Raw genomic sequence first — 22,018 nt, 5'->3', positions numbered from 1 at the left:
TAAGTGTGTTTACGACAACATTTTTAGTCGTAAAATACATATGATTCATGAGCCGAAAAAAGTACATCGGATTTTAGAGTTAAAGTCGTCTGATAGGTTTCGTATTCGTGAGCTGAAATTGAGACAAGAATTGAAAGAGCTTCTGAAGCATGAAGAGCTCTTATGGTTTCAGAAGTCTCGATCGACTTGGCTCATGAATGGAGATAGTAATACTAAATACTTTCACGGATGGACCCTTGCGACGTAGAAGGAACAAAATTGAGGGACTTAAGGTGGATGGTGTTGATTGGTGTTTTGATCTTGTAATCTTAAAACATTTTGTTAAATTCTTTAAGAGTATCTTTTCTGTGAATTATTAAATTAATGGGTTTCTGCCATGCAAAGGTCATTTTCCTGATTTATCTCTGGTGGAGAAGTGTGGCCTCGAGCTGGAGGTGATAGATTTAGAGGTTGGTAAAGTAGTCTTGGGAATGGCTCCGCTTAAGGCACCGGGAGTTGATGGTTTCCATGCGAAGTTTTATCAATCTCAGTGGGATACTATTGGTCCTTCGGTTTGTTCGATGGTGTGTCTTATGTTGATGGTTTGGGAAGCATCACTAAGTTTCGTCCGATTAGTCTTTGTACAATTTTATATAAGATTGTCACTAAGACAATGGTTAATATGTTGTGACCGTTAATGTCGAGGCTTCCTAAATAAAACCAAGCTAGTTTTGTGATGGGTAGAAGCATTTTAGACAATATTGTTATTGCTTAGGAGTTTGTGCATTCTTTAAGGAATTTTGAGGTTAGAAAATCTGACATGATTTTAAAAATTGATCTCGAGAAGGCATGTGACAAAATCTATTTGGATTTCTTAAGGGATACACTTTCAAAAGCTGAGGTTTTATCCATGTTGATCACGATATTTATGAATTGTGTCTCGTCGACTACTTTTTAGGTTCTTTGGAATGGTGCGGTCATAGATGAATTTGGGCCTTCTCGGGGGTTACGACAAGAAGATCTATTATCTCCTTATTTATTTGTGTTATGTATGGAAAGATTGAGACATCTAATTGATGAAGCAGTTGACAAGTGGAGGTGGAAGCCTTTGTTGCTATCTAGGAGAGGTCCAAATTTATCACTTTTATTTTTTTGCTAATGATCTTATGCTCTTTTGTGAGGCGGATTCGAAGCAGGCAGAGGTTGTCAATGATATTTTGAATACTTTTTGTCACTTCTCAAGTAAAAAAGTGAATAAGAATAAATCTCAAATATTTTTCTCGCCTAATGTTCCAAAGGCTTTAGCCTCTGATATTTGAAGGAAGGTGGGATATGGATGAGTGGATGATTTCGGGATGTACCTTGGACTTCTAATCATTCATAAGAGAGTCGGGGTTAGCACATTCGAGTTTGTGGTTAATAAAGTCTGTAATAGACTCAATAGGTGGGAGGCGAAGAAGCTATTAACCAGGCATAATTACATTAGCAAAGTCAGTGCTTTTATCTATTCCCAATTACTTTATGACTATAGTTCATATACTTGTCGCTGTGTGTGGTGAAATTGAGAAGTTGGCCCGTAACTTTATTTGGGGCTCTACTTTTGATATTAGGAAGCTGACTTTTTTGAAATGAGATGATTGTTGTCATCTGGTACAGGTTGGGGGCTTAGAAGTAAAAAGTTTAGCTGATCAAAACAAGTTATTCCTATTGAAACTTAGCTTCCAATTGTTAACCAAGACTGATGATTTATGGGTTAAGATTGTGAGGAGTAAATATAAAAATTGTTGGGTGTTGCCGAACTCTATTGCTATGAGTAAGTGTTCCTATATATGGAAGTCTTTAATGAGGATTTGGCAAGATGTTCTAGATAATGTCTATTGGAATATAAGGGATGGATCGTTGACAAACTTTTGGAATGATAATTGGATACGTCAGGTGGGCCCTTTAAGGAATTTTTATATGGGCTCCAAGAAACTAGATGACACTTGCGTGTTTGTGATTTGGTCAATGAGAGTGGTGATTGGGATTGGAGTCATCTTAGAAGTTTCCTATCGAACCTAATTGTTTTGCAAATATCTTTGGGGTTGCCACCTTCACTAGATTGGGGAATGATCGATTGTCATGGAGATGGGTGACTAGAAGTTCTTTGTCCACTACAGAAACTTATAGAGGAATGCATCCCTTTGGTTCAACTGATAGTTCTAATGTTTGGAAATTGATTTGGAAAGCTAAGGCACCTCAGTGGGTTAGGGTGTTCATTTGGTTATTATGGAAGAACATGTTGTTAACTAATGATGAAAAAGTTAGGAGACATATGACTTGTGAGGGCCACTGTCTGAGATGTAGCAATATGTATGAGTCGGTACATGCTGTTAGGGATTGTTCCCTTTCATGGGCGGTTTGGAGCACAATTGTACCACCTCAGGAACAAGTATTGTTTTTCTCCTTACCACTTGATGAATGGGTTGTATGGGACTTGCAGAACATAGGGGATTGTGGTAGTCATAAGGTAGATTGGCAAACTTTGTTTCCTATAGTGTTCTGGTTGCTATGGAAAAAATACAGATGAGAAGTTACTCTCCACTATCGACGCCTAGTTTTCATGCGAGACCTATGGTTACCATTATGAAATGGTCAGCTCTGGAAAGTGGTTGGGTTAAGCTCAATACAGATGGTGCAGTTTTGCTTAATCCTTACTTAGTTGCAATTGGGGGAGTCATTAGAGATGCTAATAGAAATTAGTTATGTGGCTATTCGATGGTATTAAGGAAGGACGAAATGTTCAGGATTGAAGCGAGGTAAATGTTAGAAGGGATACATTTATTATGGGATAAATTTAGTCCTTATACTTAAATTATTAACCGTTCAAACAAAATTATCAATTTAATATTTAATAAAATTTTATAAATAAACTTGTAAATGTTATTAAATAATATTTACGAACTCATTTGTCGAAATTGTGATTTTGAAACCACTGTTTCTGACACCACTGAAAAATAGGTTGTTACAAAATGGCACCTATACCCAGAGCCAACATCAAGCCACCACGTCAACCACTATTGTTGGTATTCGATGGTTTTGTTATGGGTTAAATAAGAGTTAAGGTTTGATTCGGGTTTACAAGGATAGGGTTGGTCAAGTTGAACTATGGGTGTAATGACTTGAATTTCAACAATGTCAAAAAATTCGATTTGGAACCGAATTTAGTGAATCAAATTATTAATTAAATTATAATAGAATAATTAAATGTAGAGTACATAAATGATTGGGTCAAACCAGTGAGTGAAATTGAATTAAATCGATCATTTAAATAGTACAAAACTAAATTGCTAAAGTTTGAAAACATGAAAAGATTTTGATTTAATCTATATGAATATCCTTGCTTGGTAATTAAATATGCCCTTGGAAGTAATTATTCCATAATTAAGGTATGATATTGGGATATAATGGTTTTCTTTCATCATTATCTATAACTATGATTAATAAATATATATATGTATGAACAATGAAAAATTAATGGCTTAAGTAATATAATTAAGCTACTAATGATATATATTGCTGTGAGTGGAAAAAAATGTTGGATCTGGTGTCCCGAGTGTTGGATCTAGTGTCCTGAATGTAGTATATTCGTTTGTAAACTTGTAATTTTTTCGAATGGGTTATTTAATAAAACAATTCATGGATCAGATTAATATAATTTGTATAATTTTCCTCATATGCTTTTTGCATGCAAAGCAAAATAGAAGTAAATATTGGATCGTAATACAGAAAGACAACTTATATTAGTAGGCAGACCTAAACATGTTTTTATTCTAGTTGGAAATGAGCAAACCGATTGAAAGACTAATATGCCGTATATCAAGTCCAATTAGGGAGATGCTTTGTCTTGGACATCGGAGCGGATGACTCTTAGAAGATAGAGACATAGATGTGACTGACTAGACTGATAGTACATTAGACTGATAGTACATCGGATTGGACCCAAGAAGAATAGATTCTAAATTCGTTTATGGATTTATGCACCTGTTATGTTTAAAGTGTGACATACCTTAATAGTGAGTGGATTAGGGACTATGTATGCACTACCCATATATTTTGATGTAAGAAAAAGCCTAATTTCAAAAAGATAAGGGATCGAAAGCTGGTGCGTTGGGTATACGACTTCTACAGTATATAGCGTCGTTCACAACAATAAAATTCATAGCCTGAGACATGGGTAAATGATATCCTCTCATTGGCATTACATCGTTGATGAAAAGTGAACATGGCCACGGGTTGTTTGTCTTTGTGATGAATAACTTGATTACTATCTGATAGTAATTGATTTTTCATGAAGGAAGATGTAATGGTTACCATAAGATAAAATAGGATCATATTGGGAGAACGGATTTATCCCAAAGAGATTAAGGATATCTTATGAGGGTAACACACTTATGACAAGGTCATTGGACGAGCAGTGATCGAGTTGCTTTCATAATGGTATGCCGTTGGAGAGAGCTCAGTCACAATACTATTGTAACACCCTTTACCCGTATTCGACACCAGAATAGGGTACGAGACATTACCAGAACACAAACGCTTGTAAACGTATTTAACCGTATTATAAAATTTCATCTAAATTAAAACTTTCAAAATTTTTAACATGCTTTTATAATTCTTCACAGTATATCCTCAAAATAATATATTCATAATAAATAGGGCCTACGAGACCCGATACATACCCATGCAATTCAATGCTTCATTTCCATTTCATTCAGTTCACAATTTCTCATGCTCACAATTCAAGTCATATCACTAGCAATTTCCATTTAATTCACGTACAATTAAATATTAGTAAGTTCAATTCTAATACGTATTTACCATTTAACTCAATGTTTTTCGATTATACCATTCATTAACACGTTTATGAAATTCTCAATTTTGACAATGAAAATATCACTTTATCTTAAATAACAACATCAATTAAACTCATCATCCCCTTTTTCGTCATTTTTCGCTTCAAATATGAACTTACTATTTCATTACCTTTCCACACCCGTTTCCTATGCATATCACACAAGACATAAACATATCGTTCAACCATAGTCGCAAGCTAGTGCATTTAAGCATAATTCTTTTTGGAACTAACCACATGATAAACCATTTCACTAGAGATTACATAATTTAAACCTTACCACCCCTGTCATGATCACTCGCATATTTCCATTTAGGCACTTACCATTTCAATACATAACTTATAAGTTTAACGTGGCATAATCCAGCCACAACTTGGTCAAAGCCTAAGCATGTACATCAAATATGTTAACCAAATAAACATATAGTATAAACATTATGAGCATGGATGAGCACAACATTTATTAATGTATCAAACTTACAAACATGTGTTAATTCATAAACCATTCATGACATTACTTCAAGCTAAATCATATTCCAAATATACCATACACACATACTATAAAACTTTATTTTCCCACATGAGCTTAAATCAAGACCAATAATGCGTAAATATAAGTATCATTTCTATTTCATCGTTTATCAATTATAATCGAGCATATTACCAATTATACAAAAACCATTCATATATTTCCCAATTTTCCTCCTTCTCCTCTCCATTCCACATCCTTAATGTGTATAACACACTTAAACAACATTATCCATACTTTCACTATTTTCCTGTATGTAAATTCAAACTGTTTGTTTGAGCCAGAGTCACTAATTTATTTATATCTCGAGCTACCGAGCTCCAAATTAAGATCCGTTAATTTTCCCCAAAACTAGACTCATATATATTCTTACCATAAAATTTTAAGAAATTTTTTCTTAGCCAGTAAGTATATTTTATTTTTTAAAGTTTCCCCTATTTCATCGCTCGATAGTTCTGACCTTTCTTCACTAAAAATTAATTATTTCATAGTACAAAATTTGGATAATGTTCTCATTTATTTATTTTGAAAATAGAATCATTCGGGATTCTAAAAATATAAATTTTATCCCACAATTATTTTTTTATAATTTCTAATGATTTTCCAAATTCAGAACAAGGGATTCCGAAATCATTCTAGCCCTATCTCACTAAAATTCAAATATCTCATAATATAAAACTCGTTTGCTTGCTCTGTCTCTTTTATGTGAAAATAGACTCATTAATCTTTAATTTCAGATCTTATTCACTCTCTAATTAGATTTGAACCATTTTTGGTGATTTTTCAAATTCATACAACTGTTGCCGTCCAAAACTGTTTTGTTGCTAAATTTACTTTTTCATAATTTCACTTACTCCATTGCATCTTAGCGATGGTTTGATCAAATATCGAGCACATTGTTCATAAATTTTCACACTTATACCTGCACTCATTCGTCAAGTAGTCATTTTCAATTACACTTAGTCGTTACATGATCTCATGTTCTTTCACTTAGTCAATTTCTCGATAAACACTTCGGAATAATAACAGATACACGGTGGATCAACACATAGCACCACCCTTATAGTCAATGATACTTGGTGGAATCAACACATAACAACCGCTTTCCTAAGAAATAGTACCCGGTGGAATCAACACACAACAACCACCTTTATAATCAATGATACCCGGTGGAATCAGCACACAGTAGCCACATTTATAATCAATGGTTCCCGGTACACATAGTAGCCTACACATAGTACTACACACATGACCATTACTATCTCTTTCACATAGTGGCCTGCACACAGCCCATGCCACACATGTGATCATTATTGTCACTACATTCATATCTTTTGTATTCCGGAGGTTCAACCGGGAAATTTCTAACTTTTCTTTTTCACTGATCAAAGTCAATTTCTCGTCTTTCTTGATTTATAATAACATATTTAACTTACTTAACACTCACATTATTCAATTTAGTCCAAAAATCACACTTTGGCAAAAATTACATTTTTGAACCTAAAGTTTCACAAAATTACAATTTTGCCCCTAGGCTCGTAAAATAATTTTTATTCAATTTCCTTGCATTTTAGGCCTAGACAAACCATTTTCAAAACTATGGCAGTCCACAATTCTCACTTATTCACACTTGTGACATATTTTATAACTTTTATAAATTAATCATTTTAGGTATTTTCATCGAAAATCACTTAGTAAAAGACGTTCATCACACTCCAAACAATCATATTCTTCCATAAAACATCAAAATACATGCATATCATTCATGGGTAAATTTTTAAACACAAAACCTAGTTCAAAATAATGGTAAAAATAGGTAAATCTTATTACGAGGATTTCAAAAACGTAAAAATCATTAAAAACGGGGCTAGAACAGACTTACAATTGTGATTGGAAGCTTGAAAAACCATATCCATAGTTTCTCCATGCAATTTTAGGCCTAGGGGTTGAAGATGGACAAAAATTGGCTTTTAATTTTGTTTTTAATTCATTTTAATAACTAAATGACCAAAATGCCCTTAATGAAAAACTTTGGAAACATGCCTAACCATGTCCATTTTTGTCCACCAACTTAACCAATAGTCTAATTACCATAAAAGGACCTCCAATTTAAAATTTCATAACAATTGGACACCTCTAACATGTAGATCTCAACTTTTGCACTTTTTACAATTTAATCCTTTTGACTAAATTGAGTGCCCAAACGTCGAAATTTTCGAACAAAATTTTCATGAAATCATTTTGTGAAATCGTAGACCATAAAAATATAATAAAAATAAATATTATCGTCATCGAATTTGTGGTCCCGAAACCACTGTTCCAACTAGGCCCAAAATTGGGTTGTTACAACTATAGTGGAATGACTTTGTGACTAAATGAGTCTATAATTAATAGGCGAAAAACTTAAACTTAATTATTAATCATTTAAGCCCTAATCGCATATGTCCAATCGGTTTCTCCACTAGCTCGTTGAAACCAGAAATGAATTGCATGTTGAATCAAATGAACAAAAATGGATAGAAATAGTAAAAACGGAAAACACTCAGGAAATAATTATGATTTTCTCCAAATTGAAAATGAGAATGAAGAAAATGGAATCATTTGGAAATAAATGTGGTTTTTTCAAAATGAAAATGAAAACGAAAATGAAAATGAGAAATGAATTCATTTAGAACTGAACAATGAATTCTTAAAAATGATTTAAATTGAGTTTATGTTTTTGAGCTATTTTAAAACCCGAAAATGAAAATAAACCATGTGATCATAGTGAACAAGTTGAGTGGTGAAATATTAAACATATTTTCTCAAAAAATTTTATTAAGGGTAAACTCATCATAATTTTACCTAGTAGGAATACTAGGGGTGTGCCGCCCACCCTAATCTTACTCTAAGTAGGGAGTGCTTTTCTATTTGAAATAAATTTCTCTAATTCAACAAGGGTTCTACCTTCTCTCCCAATAAATAGATGGCACCGATAGGGCTATTTACACAACTTTCATATATCGTTATTTTGCCAAAAAATAGAGAGACTTTTATTCTCTAATAATTAAATATATTTTTCGAAATAATGATTCCGTTGGTTTCTATTGTGAAGAGAAAATTTTCATTTTCACCACAAAAGAAAAGGAAACTATTTTTAATTTCTATGTTTGATTCGATTTGATCGAGCCCACATTCAATGCAATTCGCGGTACGAGAATAACAAAGAAGATCGTTTGGTTAAAAGCCGAGAACGACAAGGATCCGTTATCCGAAAACATATGTACGATTTTGGTCTAGAGTTTATTACTATAAATATTACAAACCGGGTCAGTTTTCAAAATTTTTATTTTTTGCTGTGCAAGAAAACCATTTTCAAATAAGATTTTTTTCAACAATACCCTCAGTGGTACAGGTTGTGGGTCCTCCATCGATTCCAGAAGTCCGCGGTCTCGAGTGTATTCCCGATGAGCTGCCACTCATTCGTTTTTCTCTTCCACTCGGCTTGAGTGCTTGTTGTAGAACTACTCAAAGATGACATCAGTCAAGATACCTTTCGTTGGGTAGATTGGCTCTTCAACATCAATCTCAACACCTATTCGTCTGCACATTTCTGTAATTAAATGTGGAAATAGAAGCCCTCGGGTATGCCCCTTGGCATATTGTCTCATGTTATGGATGATTTGGTCCTCCACATTGATCTTTTGGTTCTATAAAATAGCCTACAACAGAAAAGCACGAGCATGAGTAACTTCTGTGATGTGTTGTGTAAGAAAGTTATTTGCACATATGAAATACATCTACATTTTAGCCTCGGGAATCATTATAGATTGTTTAATTCTTATTGGTTCTTTAGTTGTGCTCTTTCGAACCCAAGTTCCTTGACCCTCAGTTAAAAAATCGATGATCTCTTCATACTTCACCTCTTTTTCATGTAAGTTTTCATAAAAATCCAGGTTATACCAAGGTTTCTTATGGACGGCTTCGATCACAATTAAAGAATCTTATTGGTTTTTTAGTTACGGCTTTTCGAACCTAATTTTCTCAACCTTCAGTTAAAAAATCGATGATCTCATCATAATTTTCCTCTTCTTCATGTAAGTTTTCATAAAAATCTGGGTTATACCAAGGTGTCTTATTGATATCTTTGATTGCCATCAGAGAGGCATCTACGAAAATGCCTCTCACAAGGACCTTGTGGTCCTTTGCCTTAAGAAAATAAATGGAAAAATCCAATACTATTGAGATAACTATGGGTTTAAGGGGTTGTCAACAAAAGGTATTCCACTTTAAGTGTTTGACCCTTGTAGTTATAGGGTCGTGAAACAACTGTGTGGAAAATTCAAATCCACGTTCTAAAACTAATGATTTATCTAAGTTTTCAAACCGTTTGGCAGTCCCATTCAAGATAAATCGTATCCTTGGATCGTTGGGAGTATTGCGCTCCACGGTTCTCCGAGATGCTGTTCATTTTTGAGAAGCCATAACCAATTTCACAACAATATCGAAACAACCAAAGTTACAGTTTGTATGACCAAGTTATCAATTCAAGTTCTCTAACTTTACTTATTTGAATCGAACACAAGTATATAAATATTTAGAGTTCAGAGAATAGGAAAATTTCACCAATCTTTGTTGTTGTGAGTAAGTCATCTTGTCGTGTTTTCCCATCAGCCGCTGTCAATGCTTGCCAGAAAGTTGCTTGTCATGCTCTAAAAAGAGAATTCTAGTATATGAAATTAAAATTATAAGTAAAATGAAGAAAATAATAAAGAGCGAAGATTAATGGTTAACAAATTAAAAAGATTGAAGAACTTTGGTTGCTTGAGGCATTGAAGATTGGAGAGTGATCTGCCACAATTTGCACTATCAATTATACTCCTTTTCACATAACTTTACCTTGTTTTATGGATTAAATTGAGTCATTTTAATAAATGTTTATGTTCTTATAGTTGAAGTAGTAATATATTCTTTTTAGTAGTTTTTATTACATTTTAGATATCTAAATAAGGTTATATGATTATGTAGGTTGAATTGGGAGCAAAAAGTGCACATTTGGGTTGAAACTTATACCAATGTCACGACATCTGAACCCAGTGTCATAACATCAAAAATTGAAGGGAAAAATAAAACCTAGAATGAAATAGGCATCGGTGTTGTGACATCGGAATTTTGTGTCGCGACACCAACTCGGTGTTGCAACACTGGAACCCAGTTTTGCGACATTGGCTTTCTACGTGGCCAGAAATTCCTTGATGTGACATCTACTATTTTTAGGGCAATTAAGGGTTTTCCAACCTAAAACCCTAATTGACATTATAATCGAATGGGCAGTTTAATCTTTTGGAATTTTATCTCTATAAACAACATTAAAACAAAATTTAAGGTAGGATTGAACACAATTTATCACTTAGATTTTCTTTAGTTATTAGTTTTTCTTGTTTTTTTTCTTTTATATTCTTTTAATCAGAATCATTCTATTCTAAAGTTAGACAATCGCGAGCGTTGGATGTTTCAGAATCGCGCTATTTTGTCGATTAATTCATGAGCATTCTCTTCCCCTTATTCTCTTATTTATATTTTGTTTGTTAATTTTATTAATTGAATGTGTGTATAAATATTTGGATATATTTTGTGCTTCGCATTAATTTCGTATGAATTGGTTGTTTCATTAATTAATTGATTGAGGAAATAATTATTTGAAATTAAGAGTTTGTTTGAGGGTGCTTAGTATATTAGGGAGTGACGCCCCTAATAAAAGATTTAGACAGGTGACATCGATAGGGTATCTTGTTAAGTAGGACTCGTACCAAGCGGTGAGACCGAGAGGTTATTTGTATGCCTAGGTGAGATTGAAAGGGTATCTTAGGTGGTAATCCTTAGTGAAGATGAGACCGAGAGGATATTCTTAGCTGAGAGTGGTAAAAACTTAATTAAGAGTAATTATTGATTTAATTAATAATTGGGGAACAATAATGATTATTACTATTTTTTTTGCACTACTAACTCGTAACTCGACTAGATTAGTACTTATTTTCTACAATTAATTTAGTATAGTTTTCTTTAATCTGCAATCCCTTGGGTACGATCCTCAAAATACTTCCCAAAATACTTATGGACATCGCTTATTTGTTATTGATCTTTTTGGTGAAGTATTTCTAGCCTAGACGTTCGCATGTTTGGAGGCAATCAGAGAGCGACAGAGAAGAGAAAGAAAAATCAATTGGGGGCGTCTAAACTAGGGTTTTTTGTGCTGAGGCCTTTTTATAATTGTTTCCTCATCGTGATGTGATGTATCCTCTCTTCAAGACGTCATGTATCAGTTATAATTTCCAAGGTTGTTATGTCACGGCTCTTTGCGACATGCCCTTAATGGCGTTTTGAAGTTGAACTGCTCAACGCGACGATGCGATTTTGCTCATTGTGATGTCACTTACTGTTTTGCAATTTGTTGACTGACCCATCATGATGTCCTAGGCCAGAGTTGAGACGTGGGGTTGTCTCATTACGAAAACATGGGCCTGGTACGTCACGACGTAACTCAACGTTTTGGCCCTCTCCGCGTAAAATTTCAATTTCCTCGATTCTGTTGTTTGTCCATTTCACGAACTCAACAACCATTGTAGAAAATACGTAAAAAATCCTAATTTAAGACTTAGAATAAAAGAAAAGAAATAATAGATTACAAATGAAAATAAAATTTAAAATCAAAACGAATTTAAAATAGAAGTCCTTTTTTAGGATCTAGACGATCCGTATTTCTCTCTCGAAGAAATTCTAGTTGGTCCTCGACACTTTGATTTTTTGTTTGTTCCACTGTCGATGTCTCTGCACCAACAACTTCGATCTATTCCAATTATGTTTCCTTATTTTCGACTGGCGCAACATTCTCATCCATATTACGAGCCATATGGTACCAATTTCAGCTAACCCTAAATTATTTTCTAGGGCATTATTATCTCGAGTGTCCTCACCTCCATGTTACGTGAAGCTCTGGTTACTTGAGTTTTACCTCTTTCGTCGAATGAGAATGAAATGAACTCCTCGACCTCTTCGATGGGCAACTCCCCGGTTTTTGCCAAAAATTGTATAAGCTCTTCTACACTTTTATTTAGATACGGTTGAAGCTCTATGTTAGTTGTTACTTCTACTTATATGTCTACTGCTACATCTACCTCTATGTCAATTGGATCAGAGACACCTTCGACCATATTCAACTCATCCTTATGGTCTCCGATTCCAAACTCTTATTGAGTTTCATCTTTTAATTTAGGATGGTTGACAGCAATACAATAGTCCTCCTAATCAAAGTTAGGAACATATTTCACGACCTCTTCCAATGGAGTATTTTTTTTGTATATTTGTCGAAGTAGTTCTATCATTAGCCACATTTTATCAAACATGACCTCTAACTGCTCGGGTGTGGATAGCATAATTGCTTCGGATGAAGATATCTGATGCGAATTACAAGAGAGATCGTCCAGATATTCGAGCATATCATATTCTTGGTCATGACTCTACTAGTTTGTCGAAGCTTCGGTTAACCAATTTGATCTATGATTGCACCTATGTTGCTCATAATACCATCGATATGCATCATCATCCATGATCAAGGCAATTTTTTACTTGTCGAAATATTTGGGCATATTATGTACTTGGTCATAACTCTACTGGTTCATTGAAGCTCCGTTCGACCAACACGATCCTTTGTTAATGTACCATTTATCGCTTTCCCTCTACTCATCGTCCCTTTTATCATACCATCTATATTCACTATCATCAAATTAAAATTTCAACAAGGTAACCGAAATAAAAAATTATAATTAATTAAAAATTTAGCACACTATCTAGCTCGTTTTTCTTTCTACTAGTATTACTTTACAGAGTAATCAGTTCAATAACATTTGTCGTCGTCGCAATCTCGGACAACGATGTCAACAACTTGACCATCACCTCGACGTGTGAACATTAGGGCTGAAAATTGTGCAAATAAAACATATAAAAGTAATGTGCGGTGTCAGCAAGTGAAGAAATCAATTTATAATATAAATTTGTTTACAATGAAACACTTGGAAAGTATTCCGAGGATTGTACCCATTGGATTACAGATTGGAGAAAACTATTATTAAATTAATTACTAAAAATAAATATTAATCTATCAAGTTACAAATTAGTAGTGCTGATTCAGAATTGAAATATTAATAAAACTAATTACATTAGCTAACCTAAAATAACCTAATGAAATTCCTATGCCTAATGTCAACGATGCAAGCTCCTAACCTATGATTGATTAAATCCCTAATTTCCAACTAATCCACTAATTACCCTTAATTGAGCGATTACCACCCTTAGTTAGGAATACCCTCTCGGTCTCACCACTCAACAAAAGTTCTATGCAATAGGATACCCTTTCGATCTCACCTATCTAGATATTCTACTAGGGTCGTCACTACTAGATACTAAGTCTTTTGAATAAACACTCAATTTTAGATAATCAATTACTTAATTGGTTAATTAGTAAACAACTGAATCATGTAAGATATAAGTAAGCACAAGATTAAATTCCAATATTCATACAACATTCAATTAATACTATTAACGAATGAAATATAAATAAAGGAATAGAATAAGAAGATGCTTGTAAATAAATCTCTAGCAGCTCAGTTCCAGAACAATCTCCGCTCGTAATCATTTTCACATCAGAATAGAAAAAATTTCGCTTACAAAAACATGAAATATAACAAGACTAAAAACCAAAGAAAACTGTGTAAAGAAATATGTTTGTCTAGGTCGACTCCTCTCTAATGTGGCTATAATGTGGTTTGTATAGGCTAAATTCAAGGTCCTAGGTACTTAAAATACCCTTGAAGCAAGTAGGGTTTAAATAGGAAACAAAACCATAATTATCTGGAAAAAATACGGTCACTCTTGTCCAGGTTTTTGTTGCATCATCACAATGTCAAAAAACTGATTGTTGCGACGTCGTCTTTGTTTCTTCCCTGGTAGCTTCAATTTTTGGTGTCGTGAAATTGCGTGTTGGTGTCGCAACACTGAAGTCTTCCCTTGTGTTCATTGGCCTGAAACAATGTATTGCACACTCAAGTAGCCCATTAGTTATACCCTAGGCTTTAATTGGCCTAATGGGTCATGGAAACACCTAAAAACGTGTAAAAGATCTTATTTTACCAAAATTAAACATTAAAGACTAAAATATAAATGTAACATCCCAAATTTTTGGTTTAAATATTGTAAAATTGTATAAAAAATATGCCATTAGCTTAGTGGTCAAAAAGAAAATAAGGGAATAGTGTAAATAGCTTAATGACTCAAGTTTGATTCCTTTCCCTTGTAAGATAGTTTAATTTTGCTAATTTTTTTCCTTCCCCCTATTTTTGTGCTGCACATGCCTATTAAACTAGGTATAAATATCACTTTTTCATTTATTTTTCAGCCTTTAGTCATAATTTTTCCAGCCCTAGCCACCTCTTCTCTTTTCTCATTCTTTCAATTTTCTCCTTTTTCCCTCCACTATGCCGCCCACCAAGCTCCTTTTTCCTTGTTTTCCTTCCCTCATCCATTGTTTCTTGGTTTGGACATTTTTCTTCTTCCATTTTTACTATTATTTCACTATTTTTCCCATCTTCAAATAGTCTCTTGAACCACTCAAAAATTAGCCCCCATTGCTGCCACAAAGATCTCTATTGCTGCCCCTTTACCTTTCTAGAGTAAGTGCCTAGTTCTCTCATTTTTTTATTCCGTTTTCTTATTGTTTAGTTTTCCAAATTAGATCTAAATAATTTTGTTTTGTTTATTGATTTAAAGTAATGATTTCTAGCCCTCAAATATTTCTTTTGAACCGCCCAAAATTATCTAAAAAAAAATCGTCGCCGCCGATGGTGGTTTGTACCCCTAAAATTTTCCTTTTTATTGACCGATGGTATGAGATTTATTCAGGAAAATACACTTCTGTTCCAACCTTTATTTTTACTATTTTTTGAAGTCTAAATATAATATTTAATTAGCTTTTAAACAATTCCCCTTTGGTGTTTTGCAAAACTACCCCTTTGTGGCCAATTGTTGAGGTGTGCCACTCTCAGATATGCCACTAGGAGCTGCTGATCTTTTTCCTATAATTTTGTCAAGTATTTTCCAGGAAGTTTAAATCTATCCTATCCTAGTAAGCCTTTGATCGTGTATGATTCAGGAATACTCGATCTTCCTTCGTTTAGTGACTTAGATCTGACAGATCGGAAAGCGTAAGTGTGGTTGTTTTCGGGTTAATGCGTAGTTTCAATTTTGTTAGTAGGGAATTTTTTAGTTGATTGAATTAAGGTTTTAAATGGATGATTAGCTACTGGTTTTTCAGCATTTTATTGTGTTAGGCGCTGATTTAAACGCCCTGGACTAGCAATGAAGTTGATTGTCATCCGTGCGCAAGTTTCGCCCCGAATTAGTGTAAGTAGTCTATTCGATTTCGATATGAAAGTTAGTTGTTGTAACAATGATTTGGTTGATCCTTTGAAGAGTGTTTTAAGACCGATTTGAAAACATCTTAACTCGATAAATGTTGTATTTTAACTTAGGTCTGATTCAAGTGTAAAGTGGGAATCGTGGATTTCGTAAGTAGTGCTGCAGTTGTGAAAAATTAAGGTGTGGGTTCTAATCTGTAAACTTGAGTGTTTAAATTATATATTTAGTGTTTCAAATGAAAATCAAGCTTGCTGGTTGGACTTATTTCAATGGCTAAGTAAGTGATTTTATGGTGGCTGAATTAGGTATGTTTCGAGCCCTAATTAAATGGCATGCTTGCAAAATTTGAATGTTTGACTAAATATTTGTATGATTGGTATTGGTATGAAATGACATGGATGATTTGGATAGAAAACGATTGAATGCTTGAATTGTATACGTAAGTGAAATGCCATGAAATGTACTGATTGAAAGCTTGTTATATATGCACTTGAAAATTATTTTTGTAGCATGTTAAATTGCTTTTGAAATGATTATGAAATTGAGGCATGTTGGAATGCCATCGAATTGGATGTGAAATCAAACGCTAGATAAGTGTTACCATTAAGTGGAAATGAATGATATAATGAAGGCGTGTAAAGCATGCCACTGAAATGTGATTGTAATGGAAGTACTTGTTTGTATCTTGTATGACATAAGGCACGTGCATGGGGTGGGAAATTGTGGATGATGGAGGAGTTTCTTAGAGTAATGGCGATAGATTAAGTCTGCATTTAATGTTTTCAGTGCACTGCACCGGGAGTAATGAGGAGAATGATGATTATATTGCATATTGAATGGTAGTATAACTGTATTATTTTTAATGATGGTTTAACAACATCAAGCTTAGCTCGCAATGTTTGGAGACTGGTAGACAGGTTCTGGGGAACTCATAGAGTGTAGCGGGTGGATGAGTATGAATCTTTTTGCAGTGCATCATGCCATGTCATACTCAAATGTTATTGATTTATGTTGCGTGTTGTATTGAATTAATGAATGCTATTCGTAGGATTGATGGTGTGTTTACATTGTTATAGACTCATACTGAGCTAGTTTATCTTACCCCATAGTTTCAAACATTTCTGGTAATGATCAAGATTAGGATCGGACCCGATATGCGGACATACGACAGAATTCAGGCTAAACATTTATTTTGTTTAAAGTTTATTAAGATTTATTTGGTTTTTGGACTGTTGTTTGGGTTTTTCTTCATTTTGGGGTGTTATGCATTCATATTCACTTTATTTATTGGATTTAAATGCGTGTTTCGAAATTGGACAATGCATGATACTTGACTTAACTAAATTTTTTCATAAACTATGTTTTCCGCTACAACAAAAATAGTTAAAGTTTTGCTGAATGAAATGACGAGCAACTTGTTTTCTAAAACCATGCTAACATTACGAGAATGACTTAAGATAGTTGACTTAATCAATGAATGTTTTTTAATTAACAAGTGGAAACAACGATTTTTCTTATAAGACAGTAACTACAATTTTTCAAAGAACGGTGGGATCATTTAGTCACATAGGTTGCTAATGTGGTCATCACAATTCAGCTATAATGTCTAGGCCAGTTGGGGAGGTTACAGTAAAAATAATCAAAATAACACAAAATTATGCCAAATACAAGATTATTAAGTGTTGGAAAGAACCTTATTTGTCACCACTAATTGTGGTAGATCATCATGATTTTAATGGAATTAGAATTGGGTTGAGAAAATTATTTAATTGGGCAATTAATTTATTTAAGATGTTTATTTTGTGAAATAGAAAAATAAATATCGGGTTGGATCGAATTTTAAAGTACTGGGTCAAAAGTCTAGGTAGTACATCTAATTGGATCCAATATGGGTGATGCCCAAAATCCCTTTATGTTTAGAAAAAAGGATGATAAACCCTAATTTTTTTTAACTAGGGTTGTCGTTGCATCTAGTCCTAGTTAGATTAGGAGTTTGTTTTTCTATTGAAATAGACTTGTGGAATTCAATAAGGGTTTTATCTCTTCTCCTTACAAATAGATGGCACTAATAGGGCTAAAAATACACCTTTAAGGTATTGTTATTCTGCCCCAAAAAAGTGAGAGTTTATTCTATAAGTATAAATTATATTTTTTGGAATAACAATTCCACTAATTTCTATTGAGAGAGATTTTGCTTTCACATTGAATGTAAAGAAAACTATTTCTGGTTCTGTGTTTGGTTTGAATCGTTTTTTCGCAAACTTGAAGTAGTTGGGAATGACATGGATCCGTCTAACTGAAAACACATGTGCAATTTCGGTAAAGGGTTTACAGCTATAAACATCACAAACCGACTCGATTTTCAAAATTTTCATTTTCCTTTGTACAAGAAAACCATTTTTGGACCAATTTTTTTTTTCCAATAGAGAGAAGAAAGAAAATCCATTTTCTTCATCTTTCTCCTTTAGAACCGAAACAAAGAAGAAAGAGCAGAGCTGGGTATTCTCCCTCAGTTGACAAAAAATTCCCAAGGTAAAAAATACATTTTCTTTGAAAACTTTTATGGAATATTAATTATCTAAGTTTTTTTTTGCATACCCAAGTGTTAGATTTCTTGATTATTGAGTTTTTAAAAAGTTGCCATTAAAGGATGTTAATGATATTCGGCTTGGATAGAGAGGGATTCTTGAGTACTGAGTTTAGATTGATTTAGGAGTAATTTAGTTAAGTTTATGTAATAGGTATAAATTTTAATAAATATAAACTTTCGGGTTTGATAATAAATAATGGTTGTAGGAGGTCCCTGTACTATATTTATGAAGTCGATTTTAAATTGAACTGGGTATATCATGAGATACGAATGTTGCAAACATTAGGGATTGAAAGTATTACAGTGAACTAAATGCACTCATTATTGATTTTGTTGAATTTGTGTTGAATTGTGTCAATAACGACCGGAAACATGAAAATGTACACACATTTTCATGCCCTTTTTAACTAAATTCATGCAGTTTCGGTAAAATTCTTGTCGAAAAATATATAATTATTATAAAATAATTATTTTGTACTTAAATTATTAACATGTTGAATTTTAATTAATTTTATATCAAATTTTGATTAATTTTGATTATTTTTGACAGATATGCACAAAGGGCGAAAAACGGCTCGATAGACACTACTAGAAGCACAAAACTGAAAAGCAATTTTGAAGCATCAAGGCGAATTAATTTTTTAGCCTAAGACGGTCCAGATTATGTGTATTAATTCGTAATATAATTAATTTTAATTTTAATCCAATTTAATTTGGGTTAAATAAATTATTATTAATTAATTATGAAAAGTGGCCCAATTGAGCTCAACTGAGAAAATTGATCCAACCGAGCACTGGGCAGCCTAAAACCATCCCACATGCTGACCCAATCAACTTGTTTGGCTAAATATTTGGCTTGCAAAATAGCCCTTGAAGACTCTTTCAAATTGTATTCAAACCCCTCCACTATTTATGCCTTTCTAAATTTGCCCCTACCTTAAAATAGCAAGTTTGAAACCTTCAAACTTGCCACAGATGTGGCCGACCATGGGGGTGCTCTATGGCTGCTATTTTTGCTAATTTTATCAGTATTTTCAACCTATAAATACCCCCATTGGCTACTCATTTCAAACACTTCTCAAACCCATTCATTTCTTCACTTCTCTTTCACTTTTCTCTCTTCATTCCCTTCCATTCCCTCATCACGGAATCCCACATTGCATCCAACTTGAGACATTTTATAATAGTCTCAATGCTCACATGAGGATAGTAGTGGACGCTTCTGCTAACGGTGCTGTCCTTTCTAATTCTTACAATAAGGCTTCTGAAATAATCGAGAGGATTGCTAGTAACAATTATCGATGGCCAACCAATCGAGCAGCGTCAGGAAGACGAGTCGCTAAAATACATGAAGTAGACGCTCTCACTTCACTCGCATCTCAGGTATCCTCGATTTCCTCAATGGTTAAAAATTTTACCATTAATGGGTTTAATAGTTTTGCAGCACAGCCACCGAATAAATTTGAAAATGTAACCTGTGTCTATTGTGGGGAAGGACATATGTTCGAAGAATGTCCATCGAACCCAAAATCCATGTATTACATGGGTAACCAAAACCAAAACTGTGGAAGGAAAGGACTACAATCCAATTTCTATAACTCATCATGGTGAAACCACCCTAATTTCTCCTGGAGTAACAAAGGGGTTGGACCCAGGAACACATATGCCCAACCTAGACCGACCCAGCCACCTATTTGTACCCAACAAGTTCAGAAACAACCTCAAGTTGAACCATCTAATGACTTAGAAAACTTTTTGAAGGCATACATAGCCAAGAATGATGCCTTAATCCAAAGCCAAGTAGCTACATTGAAAAACCTGGAAAACCAAATGGGCCAGCTTGCAACAGAACTCAGAAACTGACCGCGAGGTGCTTTACCCAGTGATATGGAGAATCCAAGGAATCCTGGGAAAAAGCATTGTAAAGCACTAACATTGAGGAGCAAAAAGACATTAGAGCCCAACATCGTCGAAGTTGAAGAAGAGCCAGCTGATGCTCAAGACTCAGAGGAAGTTCAACCGAGTGTTGAAATTTTAGTTTCACCGAAACTTGAATCTGTAAAATGAGATAAGGTAACTTCTGAACCATTTAATTATGATAAACTAACAACTCCGTTAGATGCAGAATTGCCACAGAAGAGAAATCAACCAGTTCCAGTAAAGCATCCTCCACCACCCTACCTTCAAGACTTCAGAAGTAGAAGCAGGAAGTTCAATTCAAGAAGTTCCGAGACGTACTCAAGCAAATTCATATCAACATTTCGTTGGTTGAAGCACCTAAACAAATGCCAAACTACATCAAATTTATGAAGGATAACCTGTCAAAAAAATGAAGACTTGGAGAATTTGAGACGATAACCTTGACAAAGGAATGCAGTGCACATCTTCAAGACAAGCTACCCCCAAAGTTGAAGGATCCTGGATGTTTTACCATACCTTGCAACATTGGAGCAACTTATTGTGGTAAGGCACTATGTGATTTGGGTGCGAGTATCAACTTGATGCCCATGTCAAATTTAGGAAGTTGGGATAGGTGAAGTTAGACCTACTACGGTTACACTTCAATTAGCAGATCGATCCTTAGCACATCCAGAAGGAAAAATCGATGACGTATTGATACGTGTAGAAAAATTTATTTTTCCTGCTGACTTTGTTATTCTAGGCTTTGAAGCAGAAAAAGAAGTGTTGATCATCCTAGGAAGTCCTTTTCTAGCAACTGGAAGGACCCTTATTGATGTGCAGAAGGGCGAGCTCACTATGCGTGTTCAGGACAATCAGGTAACATTTAATGTTTTTAAGTTTATGCGATTTCCTGACACAATTGATGATTGTTCTGTAGTGTCTGATTTAGATGAATTAATCATGGAAAATGAACTCAACTATGTTGAGAACCCATTGGAATAAATTTTGACATCAGACCCTCCAAATGATGAAGAGGAGGATGACTAGTTAGCTTTGTTAGAAGCTAATCAAAGGGGATTTAATCCGCAATCCCAGTTTGAATCCTTGGAGTTAAAGAATAATGATTATGCCCAACCAAAAGTGTCAATAGAGGGGCCACCTAAATCAGAACTGAAGGTACTTCTCTCACATTTAAAATATGTTTATTTAAGTAACGCTTTTATTTTGCCTGTGATTGTGTCAACAAAATTAACCGTTGAGCAAGAAGAGAAACTCATCCTAATATTGAAGCAATTCAAGAAGGCTATTGGATGGACCATAGCTGATATTCGCGGGATTAGTCCATCTGTATGCATGCACAAGATCATCCTAGAAGATGGTGAAAAAGGTGATGGACAACGAAGACTGAACCCCATCATGAAGGATGTGGTAAAGAAAAAAATTATCAAGTGGTTAGATGCGAGTATAATTTACCCTATCTCAAACAATTCGTGGGTAAGTCCGGTCCAGTGCGTGTCAAAGAAAGGAGGTATTACAGTCATTGAAAATGAGAATAACGAGTTGATACTGACGAGAATGGTTACAGGATAGAGAATTTGCATCGATTACCGGGAACTGAACAAGGCAACTATGAAAGATCACTTTCCTTTGCCGTTTTTGGACGAGATGTTGGATA

The sequence above is a fragment of the Gossypium raimondii genome, chromosome 4 (assembly GCF_025698545.1).
Source record: "Gossypium raimondii isolate GPD5lz chromosome 4, ASM2569854v1, whole genome shotgun sequence".
NCBI classification, from domain to species: domain Eukaryota; kingdom Viridiplantae; phylum Streptophyta; class Magnoliopsida; order Malvales; family Malvaceae; genus Gossypium; species Gossypium raimondii.
This window is presented reverse-complemented; position numbering follows the sequence as displayed.